Here is a 15,536-nt window from a genome sequence, read left to right as displayed (position 1 = left end):
TCGAATGGGGTCTGGACTAGGCAGATTATGTGGGTCTGCTCTTCCCACCTTTCAAATTTTGAGCAGTGCTGCTATTATTGTGTTTGGGGAGAGGTGGTGAGGGTCAAGACAGAAAATCCCATTTGAAGCCTCAAAGACTTGGGTTTGTTGACTTCACATGGTTTCAGGACCCTATTTTTATTTTTAAAAAAAAAAGGAAATAAGGAAGAAGCCAAAAAGCAGGCCTCAGAGATCCACGTTTAAAATTCCCACTTTTGGAGGGTCACTATTGAATCAAATCCTGCCCCATGACACTTGGAATCACTCTCGCTAGATGCTGCCCAACAGCCAGCCCGTTTGAAGCCACATTCCATTTGAAGCCATCTCAATTTCCAGACCATGAAAATAAGGAACAGAGGTAGAATCAAACCTCGGTGATCCCCCGCCTGATGGCTCCTCCCATCCTGACTCTGAGATGTTATTAATAATTTTATTAAGAATGTGCTTTCAACATGTCCATATTTATATCTTCCCCAAGAAATCACCAAGACCTCAGAGAGCAGTTCCTCTTTCTTTTCCTTTTTACTGCTCAAGGAGAGGGAGGAAGATGGAAAAAAAAAAAGAAACTTGTGGTCTCTGACTTGTTAATCGATTCCCTCCCTCTCTCTACGCCTCCACACTTTCAGCTATGACCCTCTTGGAAGGCCCTGGGATCTCTATTTGGAGTATTGGGAGGTAAAAGATCATGTGGGATGGCCCAGCAGAAACAGATCGAGTACTTTACTCAGCGTGTTGGGAATGCTTTTAGCACAAATGTCTTTCTGCAAAGAGAAAAATTGATACTTCTCTTTTTATTTTCACCGACTTCTCTAGAGATGTTCAAAAATGTGAATACAACAAGGCAAAAGTTTCAAGAGTATGTTTTCAACAGGATTTATAATTAGGACCCTGACTTACCACAAGGGCCAAACTTGCTTAAATAAACCTATGATAAAGTTTGCAGCTGTCAAAATTACAGCTCTATGGGGGGGAAAAGATGGACTGAAAACTTCTGAACAGCTGCTGGTGTAGGTTTATATTTGCCCCGGCTAATTAAGCAAATTGCATTTCTCAAAGAGTTAATAGTTTGCAGTTGCAAAATTACATACCTTCCTGAAGTTTCTTGTTTAATTATTATAGATACATGTCTACATGTTTGTTGTAGCAGGTGTCTGAAAGTACTGGACAATTCATAATCGTAACTAAACATGGTAGGCCCAAGGGTGTTTTTCGAGAGACTGGTTGGTATTTAGTAAAATAGTCATGGTCGGTGAACAGTATGTAGGTTGTAAAGTCTGGGTAAGTTTTAAAAAATGTAATTTATTTTCTTCTGGTAAATTTTGTCTCACTACTTAAAATAGATTTGCTTATGAGAGGAAGAATGACCAAATATTGGGCACTCATAGAAACAGAGGTGCCCACACCATGGAGCAATGGGAATGATCACCGTTGTGGCTATTTTGTCGGGACTCCCAGACTTACTTACCCCAGGTCTCTGACAAGATCCAGGAGTTTCAGGACTAAAGAGACCCAAATTGGTGCCTTCCTATTTTAGTCACACCCCGACTAAAATCCCTACCACCCTTTTTGTCCCTACACTTCAATGCCTATGCTTAGAAACAATGTGCCAAGGCACCGCTCACCTCATTTTCCCACAGGAAGCTCCTCGCTTCTTTCCCATAACAACGCAGCCTGCACATGTTCACTCATGTTAACCTGCCTACTGCCTCTTTCTCATCTCTCTCACTCGCTGTCAATCAACCTCTTGCTCATGCCCTTCTTCCTGCTTGATCCCCCCCTCAATACGCACGTACACTCATCTTCATATGCCGTGGGCCACTACTCTCCCCATCTTTAAGGCCCTTCTAAAATAACGTATCCTCCAGGAGGCGTTGCCTGATTAATTTCTCACCTTCTCACCCTATTCCCTCCACCTCTGGCCCCCAACTGCCATTTCAGTACTTTCTGCATCGTAGGTACTCACCCCATCCCCAGTGCACTTAATGTACAAGTTTTAAAATTTGGTTGCTTCCCCTACCCATAATTTATTTTAGTGTTTGTCTTCCCCGGTAGATTGTAAGCTCCTTGAGGGCAGGGCTCGTGTTTACAGAGGACAGTGCTCTGCACAGAGTAATTGTTCAGTAAATACTGATTGATTGACTGATTGCTGGGACCTTTCTGGCCCACCTGAACAGCCTCTGAGAAACTCACTGGAAATGGTGAAGTAAGGGAGATGAGAGAGTTGACTCTGTTTTCAGGTTGTTTCCTTTTTTCCCTTGACCGGCTCTTTTTCACTAACTCTTCTTGCCTCTCACCAGAGAAAAACTGTCTGATCAGTATGCCCAGAGCCCTTTTTGCAGGCTTTTCCTCAGTCTCCCGCCTTCAGACTGTGGGAGGCCCTCAGGGTTCAGTTCTGGGCTTTCATCTATGCCCAAATGATATTTATTGAGTGCTTTCGGTGTGCTGAGCATTTTACTAAGTTCTTGGGAGACCACAATATAACAGAGTTGGTAGACATTTTCCCTGCCAACAACGATCATCCATACATATCCTCTAGACTGTGAGCTCGTTGTGCTCAGATTTGTGTCTATTTCCGTACTGTACTTTCCCAAGCACTTAGTACAGAGCTCTGCACACAGTAAGTGCTCAATAAATTTGATTGAATGAATGTATTGAGTGCTTACTGTGTGCAAAACACTGTACTAAGCGCTTGGGAGAGTACAATATAACACTAATCAGACACATTCCCTGCCCACAATGAACTTACAGTCTATCTTACCAGTGGCACCCAATACAGTGTGGCTCAGCTGGCACAGTGCCTATGAATTCCCAAGGCAGGTCAGGCTAAGGAGCCGATTCTAATTCTAGACAGGCTAATCAGGCATTGACATCTAGTTAGGGGCAGGCAGGGTCCAAAATGGCATCCCTTTTGGTGAAGCACAGTACCCATTTAGTGGTCCAGAAGATCTTAACTGTGAGTGATCCAGAAGACCTTAGCTGTTTCTGCTAAATGTGGTATCACGGACATCTGTGTTATTCTCACTGGGAGAGGTAAGGGGTATTTTTGTAAAATGTAACTGGAATTCCTTTGGTGGAGGATAGGGACAGTTTGGTGATCTAGAAGAACCATCAGAGTTCAAGAAAAATCTAGAAAAATCATGGTGTCAGAATGATACTAGGTCACTGAGGGAGACAGCTTCAGAAAACAGATTGCTCCTTCATCACCCATAAAATGCAACTCAGCAAGCTAACCCACTTCATAGAGTCAATAACTAGACCTAGTGGACTTGGCGATCCAGCATGACCCATTTAAAAGTAACTCCTGAATTGTGTATCATGGCTAAATGTCACCCTGTGTAAATGGTTAAAATGTCGGTGCTTGTTCTTAGTGATCACGGGAGTGTCCATTTCACCGTGTGAATGACGGCAAATGTTTTTTCCTCAGTGAACTTTTAATAATCTTTCTCTAGGGATCAACAGAAATTATGGGAATTTTCTATGTGGAATTTTCTGGAAAACAGGAAAATTCCAACGGGAGTATTGCCCCCAAATTAGCCAATTATATATCATCAAAAAGGGTTTTTTCATTTATTTTCTCCTTACTTTCTTGTTGCAGTTGCCAGAGATAGAGATACTTGGTCTGAATTTCTGAGAGGGGGATAGGCTAGTGGCTAGAAAAACAGGAGGTCAGTATTCTCTGTTGGCTCCCTGGCTTAGCTTCTTGCTTGAGTAAAGTTACTTCTCTCTGGCTGTTAAGGAGAAAAAGAGAGGGGGAGAGAGAGAGAGAGAGAGAGAGAGAGAAACTTTGACTAGATCTAAACCAGCAAATAGTTTGAATAATTCAGGTTCCCAAAATAGACTTTGGCTTCAATTTTCAGTATATTTCAGGAAAATAATTTTAGCGTGCTAAGGATTTCAGGCAATTGGGCAAGCCAGGGAGGAGGATCTAGGACTTCAGTTTTAAATGCTAAAAACATTCCTCACCCCTCCCCACTGTTTCAGCCAGACAGCAGCTATCCTTAGATGGAATGAGAGTTGAATTTTCTCACTCTTCCTTCCTTGACCACATCTGAGCTTCTGTAGTATCAACCCTATCAAAGTAGATTCTCATTCTGCTTTGCTTTCATTTCTCCCTTTACTGTATTTAATTTCACACTTTGACATAGCCCATTCAATTTGCTTTTCCTCCTGCTCCCATTGAATGTGTACACCTACCTCAGTGTGAAAGCCGTTTCAGGGTAAGGTGCTATGTCGCCTGTACTTTTCTAAGAACGTCTTTTGTATAACAGAATGCTCCCCTTTGGAGTGAGAGTAAATGGAAGGTCCATGCTGACACCAGTGGATCAAGAAAGGTTTTGTTAAAAAAAAAAAGTCCTTTTTTATGGTATTTAAGTGCTTACTATGTGCCAGGTGCTGTACTAAGCACTGAGGTAGATACAAGTTAGTCAAGTTGGACACAGTCCCTGTACTACATGGGGCTCACAGTCTTAAATCCCATTTTACCGATGAGGTAACTAAGGCACAGAGAAGTGAAGCAACTTGTCCAAGGTCACACAGCAGCCCAGTGGCAGAGCCGGATTTAGAACCCACGTCCTTCTGAGCCCCAGGCCTGTGCTCTATCCACTAGGCCACGCTGCTTCTCAGCAGCAGTAAATGTGCAGTAGTGAGCACTTACTGTGTGCAGAGCACTGGTTCTAATCCTGCCATTTATATATGTGACCCTGGGCAAGTCAATTCACTTCTCTGTGCCTCAGTTCCTCCATCTGTAAAATGGGGGTTCAATCCCTCTTCCCCCTCCTACTTAGATTGTGTGCCCAGTGTGGGACAGGGACTGTGTCTGACCAGATCATCTTATAGCTTCCCCAGCACTTAGAACAATGCCTGGCACATAGTAAGGAATTAAAAATACCACAGTTGATAGTAGTATTGTTACCCCAGCCTAGCTGCAGCTCGGGTAAGCAGGTGAGAAGGGAAATGTAATCATCATCAACACCAGTGGTATTTATTGAGCACTTCTGTGCGGAGCACTGTACTAAGCACTGGGGAGAGTATGCCACAAAAGAGTTGGTAGACCCATTCCCTGCCCACAACACGCTTACAGTTTAGAGGGGGAGAGAGAACTTGTCAGCTGTGTGGCTGTGGGCAAGCCACTTAATAATAATGTTGGTATTTGTTAAGCGCTTACTATGTGCAGAGCACTGTTCTAAGCGCTGGGGTAAACACAGGGGAATCAGGTTGTCCCACGTGGGGCTCACAGTCTTCATCCCCATTTTACAGATGAGGGAACTGAGGCACAGAGAAGTTAAGTGACTTGCCCACAGTCACACAGCTGACAAGTGGCAGAGCTGGGATTCGAACTCATGAGCCCTGACTCCAAAACCCATGCTCTTTCCACTGCGCCACGCTACTTAACTTCTCTGGGCCTCAGTTCCCTCATCTGTAAAATGGGGATGAAGACTGTGAGCCTCACGTGGGGCAATCTGATTACCCTGTATCTACCTCAGTGCTTAGAACAGTGCTCTGCACATAGTAAGCGCTTAACAAATACCAACATTATTATTATTAAAGAATTTATAAATATGTACAGTAATCAATCAGTGGCATTTATTGAGCGATTACCATGTGCTGAGAGAAGTGTACTCAACTCTGTACTAGGAGACTTCTCTCAACTCTGTCCCCACCCCCACACCCTCCTGGGGGGATTAAGCCTATTTCCTGCACCTGTGGAAGATGGGGATGAGGTGGCAGGGGGCGTTATCAGGCGGGGAAGACAGGAGGCAATCTGGGACCAGTCCTCTCTTAAACCTATTTTAGAACCGGTTCTCTGATTTAGCAGGGTTGTAGTAGGGGAGGGAACAGGTGAGGAAATGCCTAGCAATGCGAGGTGATGCATGGGAAGCAGTGTGACTTAGTGGATAGAGCATGGACCTGGGTGTCAGAAGGTCACGGGTTCTAATTCTGACTCTGCCACTTGTCTGCTGTGTGACCTTGGGCAAGTTATTTCACTTCTCTGGGCCTCAGTTACCTCATCTCTAAAATGGCGATTGAGAGTGGGAGGCCCACATGGGACAGGGGCTGTGTCCAACCTGATTTGCTTGTATCCACCCCAGCACTTAGTACAGTGCCTGGCACGTAGTAAGCGCTTAACAAATTCTTATTATAGCACAGCCCCAGTTTTTCCAGGAAATTCCCAACGGGGACCATCTCCAAGCCAATCAGAGCACTCCGAGATGGTGACCCAGATGGTAACTGATCCTTATATCTATACGTATATAATAATGTTGGTATTTGTTAAGCGCTTACTATGTGCAGAGCACTGTTCTAAGCCCTGGGATAAACACAGGGGAATCAGGTTGTCCCACGTGGGGCTCACAGTCTTAATCCCCATTTTACAGATGAGGGAACTGAGGCACAGAGAAGTTAAGTGACTTGCCCACAGTCACACAGCCGACAAGTGGCAGAGCTGGGATTCGAACTCATGAGCCCTGACTCCAAAGCCCGTGCTCTTTCCACTGAGCCATGCTGCTTCTCCAATATATAGACACACACACACATTTTTATAATATAGAGACCGATTATATGACCACAAGTCCTACGATGAATTTAAAATTTTAAACTCACAAGATCTTCTAATGAAAATTGACGGCAATTTAAAATCTTCCTCTAGACCCAGAGAGTCATATTTACCCTCAGTGAATAGAAGCGTAGAACTGAGAAAATTACTGTAACTCAGAGCAACTCAAAAGAGATGAAGAATGGTAGTCTTGCATTTTGAAGGGCTTTTGAGTGGTGGTGGGGAATTCTGGGTGGTTTCGGGCTTTTTCTTTTCATCTATATCTCATGCAACACTGTTTGCATTATCAATGATGTGGATCAATTTACATATTAAGAGCATGTGCCTTTGCTAATTACCCAGCTTTCAGATGGTCCTTCCTGTTCATGTTTAACATGAGTAGCCATGCATACAGCTGCATTATTTTCATAGAAGAACATATAGTAGAACTAATGAAATAGCTCACCCAAATTACATCAGCTCGTCAACTGACACTGCAGCTATCAGTCAAAATATTGTGGGTCAGCTTCAACCGTTACTGAATTTAACAGGTTTTCTGGTAGGCAGACTCAGATTTCTTGGGCTTAGTGGTTTGATTCTAATAGCACAGTGAATGGCTTAGGGTGGATATCTTTTTGTACTGCAGTAATTTGGATTGCCTTTCTTCAGTTCAGAAACAGTAGAATGTCTTGTTGGCCAACTTCTTACCGAGGGTAAATGGTGTTAAAAAAAAAAAAGCGTCCATATATAAAACTTTCATTTCTTCTGTCTAATGTCTGTCAGTGCAAGAGTTTAAAAAAAAGAAGGTACTAGCTGCTTTGAGAAGAAAAAAGTTCATGTTCCTCCTGTTTTGAGCCACTGTGTAGCCTGCTCAGGCAAGAATGTAACGATCAAAAGCACTAGTCTGCTATGTGATACTGTAGGAGAGAAGGGACCCCGGGGGGCAAGAGGGGCCACCAATCTCTGCTATACTTCAAAAATTGATTTTAACAATGAAACTCCCAAATGCCATCGTTCGGAAAGCTTGAGTTTAGTTAACAGTATGATTTCTTTTGCTGGAGGTGTCCACTGCCAGACTGAAATCTCATAAGCGTTAGTTATAATGGGGGCACTAAAAGCATTTAATAATGCACACTTTGGTACCTTTGATTGCTTAGTCTGCTCTTACCGAAGCCTTACTTAAGGCAAAAGCTTTATCGTTGGAGTTGAACTGTAGTTTCGATCCTCCTTTGCTAATTTCCTCAAATGAATGAATCTAAAGTTTATTTGGAGCAAGGGAGAGAAGACCAGCAATAGCATTTTAAGAGAAAGGAGTCAGTAATCAGAGTTTTGGTATAGCATTAAAGTGTCCCTTGGGATTCAAAAAAAGCAGCCAATGTCTCAGGGGTTGATTTGATTTTGTCTAGTATTGGGTGCCACGCCGGCAATTTGTTCTTTGCGGGGGGGAGGAGATGAGATTCCCAGTTCTTTTGGGGCTTGGAAGATTTTAAAGCAAGGTTCTCACGTTTAAATTATGAGAATGTAAAGAAGGGCAGGTTGTTATGTGAATTGATAAGCTGTAAATGTGCTGGGAAAGCCTCTGAGATTTGGAAAAATAAACAGTGTTTTGGTCTCAGGGAAATTCTTCTCAGCCTGTCCCTTCCTTTGCCCCAGTGGGCAAAACTGTGCTCTGGCCTTTGGCCCCAAGTACAGAGTGAAGCCTTGGGCACAGGAAGTGAACAGGAGCAGAGAGGGGACTAAGCCTTCAGTAACTGGAAGGGCAGAAAAAAAGTAAACATACGTAAATGTGCAATTGTTTTTCTGCCTTTGGGTGGCTTTCCCAGGACAGTCAGCCCACATGGTTTACATGGCAACAGCACATCAAATTATAAGTGCAAAAAAAGAAAATAAACTAGGGTATAGCACAGGAGTAAGAGTCATAAGACCTGGGTTTGATTCCCAGATCCACCATTTGCCTGCTGGAGGACTTTGGGCAATTCACTTGATTCTCTGTACCTCAGTTTCCTCATCTATAAAATGGGATTTGACACCTGTTCTCCCTCCTGCTGAGACTGTGAGTCCCATGTGGGACTGGGAATGTGTCTGATCTGATTATACTGTATCTATCCCAGAGCTTAGCACAGTGGTTGGCAAAGCGTGCTTTTTCATTCATTCATTGTCATATTTATTGAATGCTTACTGTGTGCAGAGCACTGTACTAGACTCTCAGGAGGGTACGAAATAACAGACACATTCCCTGCTCGTAACAAGCTTACAGGCTCAAGGGAGAGACAGACATTAATATAAACAAATGGCGGATACGTACATAACAAACACCATTTTATTATTATTGTTGTAATTGAAGCAGCATGACGTAGTGGGTAGAGCATGGGCCTGGGAGTCAGGCCATGGGTTCTAATCCTGATCCACCACTCGTCTGCTGTGTGACCATGGGCATATCACTTCACTTCTCTGGGCCTCTGTTACCTCATCTGCAAAATGGGGATTGAGACTGTGAGCCCCATGTGGGACAAAGGACTGTGTCCAACCTGATTTGCTTATTTCTGCCCTGGCACTTAGTACAGTGCCTGGCACGTAGTAAGCACTTAACAAATACTATATTATTATGATGATGATGATGATGAAAATCAGAGGACAGTTGGAATGTACTGGGGAAGGGGACGCCAAAGATAGTACACCTGCTAATGTCCCCTGCTTCATGTTTAGATGAAGATGTAGAGTTGTATGCCTTTGCTCCTTTGCCTTTTGAGGGTTTTATTGTCATCCCAGTGGAAAAGACTTCTTTATGATATTATTTTCTTTAGCTTGACCCTCCAAAAGCATTCTCCAGATTGGTTCGCAGAAGAATAAATGCTAGATTTCACAGTGGAATTTTATTTTTAAATAGCTATCTTCCCAAAGAATGTATCTATTGTTCTACGCAAGGCGTTGTCTTGGCTTTGTTGGACATGACCACTGCCAAGGTAGTTCTAAGAAGCCTGTGAGAGGGAGAGAGTCTATTTCATTGTGTTGCATTTTCCAAGGTGTGGAAGAATGTGAGGAGTGACATTTGAATTCAGCACAAATTTGGTGCTTTCTAGAACTCAACTTTTTCCCAGATCTCCCACCTCCTAGAGCCAAAACTTCTCCCCCTAGATTGGCTCCTGGAATTTGAGGCCTCTTTTGGTGACAGTGGCTTTGTAGTCTGGAACAGCACTTGGCAGGCACTCTTTTTTTGTAAATACAGTTTTTAGAAGTATCCATTTTGGCAGAGATGAGATGTTTATTTGAACTGTGGAGCCACACAATGCCCTAAACTACAAACAGGAAAAAAAAAGTTACATCAGCACAAAATGATGAAATATGATGAACCATCTTAGCCTTCACCGACGGATTGGCTGGGGGGGAGGGTGGGGAAAGGAGGGGGTATGCTCCCTCCGTCACCAAATCGGAGCACAATAATATTTTTTATTTATATGGCAAATGCCCATGCACACCCCTGCATCAAGAACAAATCATTTTGCGCACAATATCTCCTGGATCTACATTTTTTAGGTCAGAGAGGAGTGTTTCAAGTCTCTTCCCTGATTTAAGCTCCTCAGGGATGGGTGTTCTTTTCTCCTTTGGGAGACTAGTCAAAACCGCTTCTAGCCGCACCCGTGGAGGGCCATCCGGGCCTGGGTGTGTGGAGGGCAAATGAAAAGAGTGTCTGCTGGGCTCCTGCAGCTTTGAAGTGCCCTACTGGATAAAGCACAGGCCTGGGAGTCAGAAGGACTTGGGTTTTAGTTCTGGCTTGCCACTCGTCTGCTGTGTGACCTTGGGCAAGTCACTTAGCTTCCTTGTGCCTCAATGATCTCATCTGTAAATTGGGGATTAAGGCTGTGAGCCTCATGAGGGACAGAAACTGTGAAACTGTGATTTGATTAGCTTGTATCTACCTCAGCACAGAGAGGAGTACCTGGTACATAGTAAGTGCTTAACAAATACCATAAAAAAGAAGGGAAACCACAGGGGGTTGTGTCAGGTTCATCTGGAACAATTCAAGTTCTCCCTTACCCCTCAGACTATAAGCCCCCTATGGTATTTGTTAAGCAATTACTATACACCAAGCACTGTACTAAGCCCTGGGGTAGATAAAAGATAATCAGGTTGGACATAGTCCATGTCCCACACGGAGCTCACAGTTTTAATCCCCATTTTCCATATGGAATAACTGAGGCACAGAGAAGTTCAGTAACTTGCCCAAGGCTACACAATAAAAAAGTGGCCGAGCCAGGATTCAAACCCAGGTCCTTCTGACTCCCAAGCCTGTGCTCTTTCTACTAGGCCCCACTGCTTCTCATCATCAGTATCTTTCTAAGTCTCTGGGCTCTGTTTGAAACCAAGGTTTCTCCTCAGTTACTAGCAAAGCAGGTGAGAACAGATTGTTTGGAGCTGTATCATACTTCTAAGAATTTATCCTATAAATGTTGAACTAGTTTGAATTAAATTCAGAACATGTCTTGCCAGATAAAAATATGCTTTTTTTTTTGGTAAAACTGCCATACAACTTTCTATAGTTAGCTGCCACAAGTAATCTTAGCATTCTTGCAGGAATTCTGTCCATAGTAGTACCACTCTGGATTTACTGTTTATTCTTCAGGTATATAATATGTGTTAAAAGGGGTTCCCTTTATAGGTTAAGAGCATGCTCATTAAATCCTCGGAGTTTTGATTGTGTGAGTGTGTCCATCCAAGCCCTATAAATCTTTGTTGTAATGTGTCTGTTAAGACTCACTCTGGTTGGCTCTTTGCTGCAAACTGCCTTAGAGCGCTATTGCTCTCTCATTCCCTTAAGAATTATTTTTAGCAGAATGAGGACAGAGGTTTGATTCCTGGTTTCAGGCTCCCCAGACTGGCAAGAGCTGGAATTGCTTCAGCAGGAGCTGGCTCAGCCCTCTTGGAAATAAGGAGAGAGTGTGCCCCTCCCAGTTAATACTGCAAACTGGCAAGGAAGCACAAAGGCCTGGCAGAGACAGAGAAGACCTGACAGAAAAGTGTAGGGGCCACAAGGAACGTCATTGTGGAACGAAATCCCGAAGATGAGGGAAAAATGAGAGACATGCTCCTGAACTCTGATGGGCCTGGAGAGAGCGCCAGGATGAAAGAAAAGTGAATACAGAAAGAGAAAGTTAACTATTTCATTCAATTGAATTTATTGAGCACTTACTGTATGCAGAGCACTGTACTAAATGCTTGGAAGAGTACAATAGAACAATAAACAGACACATTCCCTGCCCACAAAGAGCTTACAGTCTAGAGGGGGAGAGAGGCCTAATATAAATAAATACATTACAGATACATAAGTGCTTTGGGGCTGGGAGGCGGGGTGAATAAAGGGAAATATTTAGTAAAGAGGGGAAAGGATTCAATTATCTGGTAAATTTGATACATATAGAAAGGCAATTGGAATAATTCACTTGAGAAACACTTCCTCAAGAACAGTTATTTTAAACTGTATAACAAGCAGCTATTTGGTGTTTGTACCGCTTCCTGCTTTATCCTGGTTCTTCAATCCGTGGTATTTGAGTCCTGGCTGTGTTCATAGACCGTACTCAACACTACGGAGAGGACAATACAGCTGGTATTCAAGATCCCTGTCCTCAGGGTGCTTCTTCTACTTTCACTTTCTGTAAATCACTTGTAGCTATCGCCTCCATTAGACTGTAAGCTCCATGAGGGCAGGGAAAGTGTTACTTTCTACGGTGTACACTCTCCCGGTGCTCAGTATAATTTCTAGCACTTAGCTTGGCCCCTCCCACATATCTCACTAGTTTCCTACTATGACCCAGTCTGCACACTTCATTTCTTCTAATACCAATTTACTCACCGTATCTCAGTCTTATCTATCTTACCACCAACCCATCATCCACATCCTCCCTCTGGCCTGGAATTCCCTCCCTTCTCCATATACAACAGATGATCGCTCTCCCCATCTTAAAAGCCTTATTAAAAATCACATCTCCTTAAAAGGGCTTCTTGATTAAGTCTTTTTTACCCCTACTTCCTCTCCCTTCTGTGCCACCTATACATTTAGATCTGTACCCCTTACGCACTTGATATTCACCCCGCAGCACTTACGAACATAGTCGCAATTTATTTTTTCATTTATAATGTCTGTTTCCCCCGCATGACTGCAATCTCTTTGTGGGCTGGGAACTAGTCTACCAATTCTGTTTTGTACTCCCTCAAGCACTTACTTGCGCTGCACGTAGTAAGTGGTAAATAAATACCGTCGATTAATCAGGAGGTGCTCAGTAAATCCCACTGATGGACTGATTTTGCCTGAGTCTGATTAACTTTCATTAGATTCAGACTGGCATCCACTTTCCTCTTCACTTTGCCTGATTAGACCCAGTTCAACGTACCTACATGTTACTCCTGATGACTGCAGAAGGGTATAAATGGCAAGTGTGTCTGTGAATCCAATTCACTGCTACTCCGCCATCTTCAATATCTGCTTGGCAGCTTTAGTTCAGTGGAAGTCTTTCTCAGAACCTAATTCACACTTCTATAGGAACATATGGGATTAAAAGAAATTATAAAACAGAAATATGGCAGGCAGCATGACCTAGAGGAAAGAACACGGGCCTAGGAGTGAGAGGACCTGGGTTCTAATCCCTGCTCTGCTAATTGCTTCTGCGTGACCTTAGGCAAGTCATTTCTTTATGCCTCCACTTCATTATCTGTAAAATAAGGATTCAAAAAACCTTTCCTCCCTTGGGACAGGGAATGGTTCTGATCTGCATATAATATACCCACCCTAGTTCTGAGAACAGTGCTTGGCACACAGTAAGCACTTAATCACCCCAATTAGTATCATGCCTAAGCAATGTTTCACCACAGAAAAGCAGCATGGGGTACAGTGTGACATACTGGAAAGAGCTTGGCCTGGGAGTCAGAGGACCTGGGTTATAATTCTGGCTCCACCACTTGTTGGCTGTGTGACCTTGGGCAAATCACTTAACTTCTCTGTGCCTCAGTTACTCCATCTGTAAAATGGGGATTAAAGCTACGAGCCCCACGTGGGACATGGACTGCATCCAACCTGATTATCTTGTATCTACCCCAACTCTTAGAACAGTACCTCACACTTAGTAAATTCTTAACAAATGCCATTCAGAAGAAAATACCTAAAGCCACCCTACTGCTATGTATCATCATGCAGAATATCCACCACCAATTCTCTCCCAAGTTTTTATAAAATAAATCGTTGGCACATTTCCTCTTTTCCTGCTTCAAGGGGGATTAGGCGGGAATAGTGAGACATTCTTAAAGGGCTCATCGAAAGAGTACCTGGGCCCAAGGCCAAGCCTAGTGACTGCTCTCAAAGAAATGCAGATAACATGTTGGTTGGTGGTTTATCCTTGCTGTGAGTCCAGTGGGAAGAGCATGGTCTTGTCGGAATCATGAGACGTGGATTCTAAGGCTGGTTCTGCCAGAGCAATGACGCCTGCTGGCATCATTCCCTCAGCAGGAATCGATTCTGATTAGGGTAGCATTTTGTCATTATCATCATCTTGATTCTATGTATTGCTATTGTTCTTGTCTGTCCGTCTCCCCCAATTAGACTGTAAGCCCGTCAAAGGACAGGGATTGTCTCTCTCTGTTACCGATTTGTACATTCCAAGCGCTTAGTACAGTGCTCTGCACATAGTAAGCGCTCAATAAATACTATTGAATGAATGAATGAATCCCTAATAATAATCATAATTTTGGAATTTAAGGGCTTACTATGTGTCAAACGTTGTTCTAAGCACTGCGGAAAATACAAAATAATCAGATTGGGCACAGTCCCTGTCCCACAGGGTTCTCACAGTCTTAATCACCATTTACTGTGTGTAGTACAATGCTCTGCACACAGTAAGCACATAACTGCTATTACTACTATTAATAAATATTATTATTAACTGTACCTCCACCATCTTGAGAGTGGCCCCAGGCTGTCCCTGGACAAGGAGATAAGCGTAAGTCCAGACCATCCACTCTGAATGAAGCTTGAAGATCACCGTTGCTTCCTTTCTTCTGTCCCTGAGGTCTACACAAGAGAAAGGGCCTGTTGTGGCTGAGGGCCTATTCCTCCAGAACTGGACAATTGAACAGGAGAATCCAGCCCACCACACCCAATTTATAAGCAACGCCAGTCCATTTTAATGGGCAACAGTGTGCCAGTGACTGCCAAACCTTGGGAGGGAATTAATTGCAGTCAAAACAAGTTGGCAATCAGAACCGGTGCATGACCTTCGAACTGGAATTCTCGTCAGCCTTGCTGAATTCAGCCTCCAACCCCATGCGGTGGAGCACAGCAGCCTCTCAGTAATAATGATGGTAGTGATTAAGTGTTTATTATCGACACAAGATAATCAGATCCAGCACAGTCTCATGCTGGGCTTGCAGGCTCAGTACTGCTTGTTGGCAGAGATAAACGATTTGGGATATGTTAACACAATTTAAACTACCTTGAATTGGGAGAAAAATGGGGAGGTGCTCAACATGAGGTTTTTTTCCTTTAGGTGGCAGATTACTAGAGAAGCTGGAAAATTTACAACTCAAAAGGTTGAAAGTTTGGCCACTGGAAGAGGAGGTCTCCAAAGCTGATGAAAGTGTGCTCTGGACATATGTACATACACACACACACACACACACACACACACACACAAGCAGATGAACTATAGACCAATTCTCAGAATTAGCAAAAAGCTTGGATTCATAATTAACCTGAAGAAGTCTGAGATTAGTTAGTAGTAGTAGTAGTAAGAGTGTTTATAATAATAATTTTGGTATTTGTTAAGCGCTTCCTATGTGCCAAGCACTGTTCTAAGCGCTGGGGTAGATACAAGGTAATCAGGTTGTCCCACATAGGGCTCACAATCTTAATCCCCATTTTACAGATGAGGTACCTGAAGCACAAAGAAGTTTGGTGGCTTTCCCAAGGTCACATAGCAGA

The sequence above is a fragment of the Ornithorhynchus anatinus genome, chromosome X3 (genome assembly GCF_004115215.2).
Source record: "Ornithorhynchus anatinus isolate Pmale09 chromosome X3, mOrnAna1.pri.v4, whole genome shotgun sequence".
NCBI lineage: Eukaryota > Metazoa > Chordata > Mammalia > Monotremata > Ornithorhynchidae > Ornithorhynchus > Ornithorhynchus anatinus.
Note: the sequence above shows the minus strand (reverse complement) of the source record.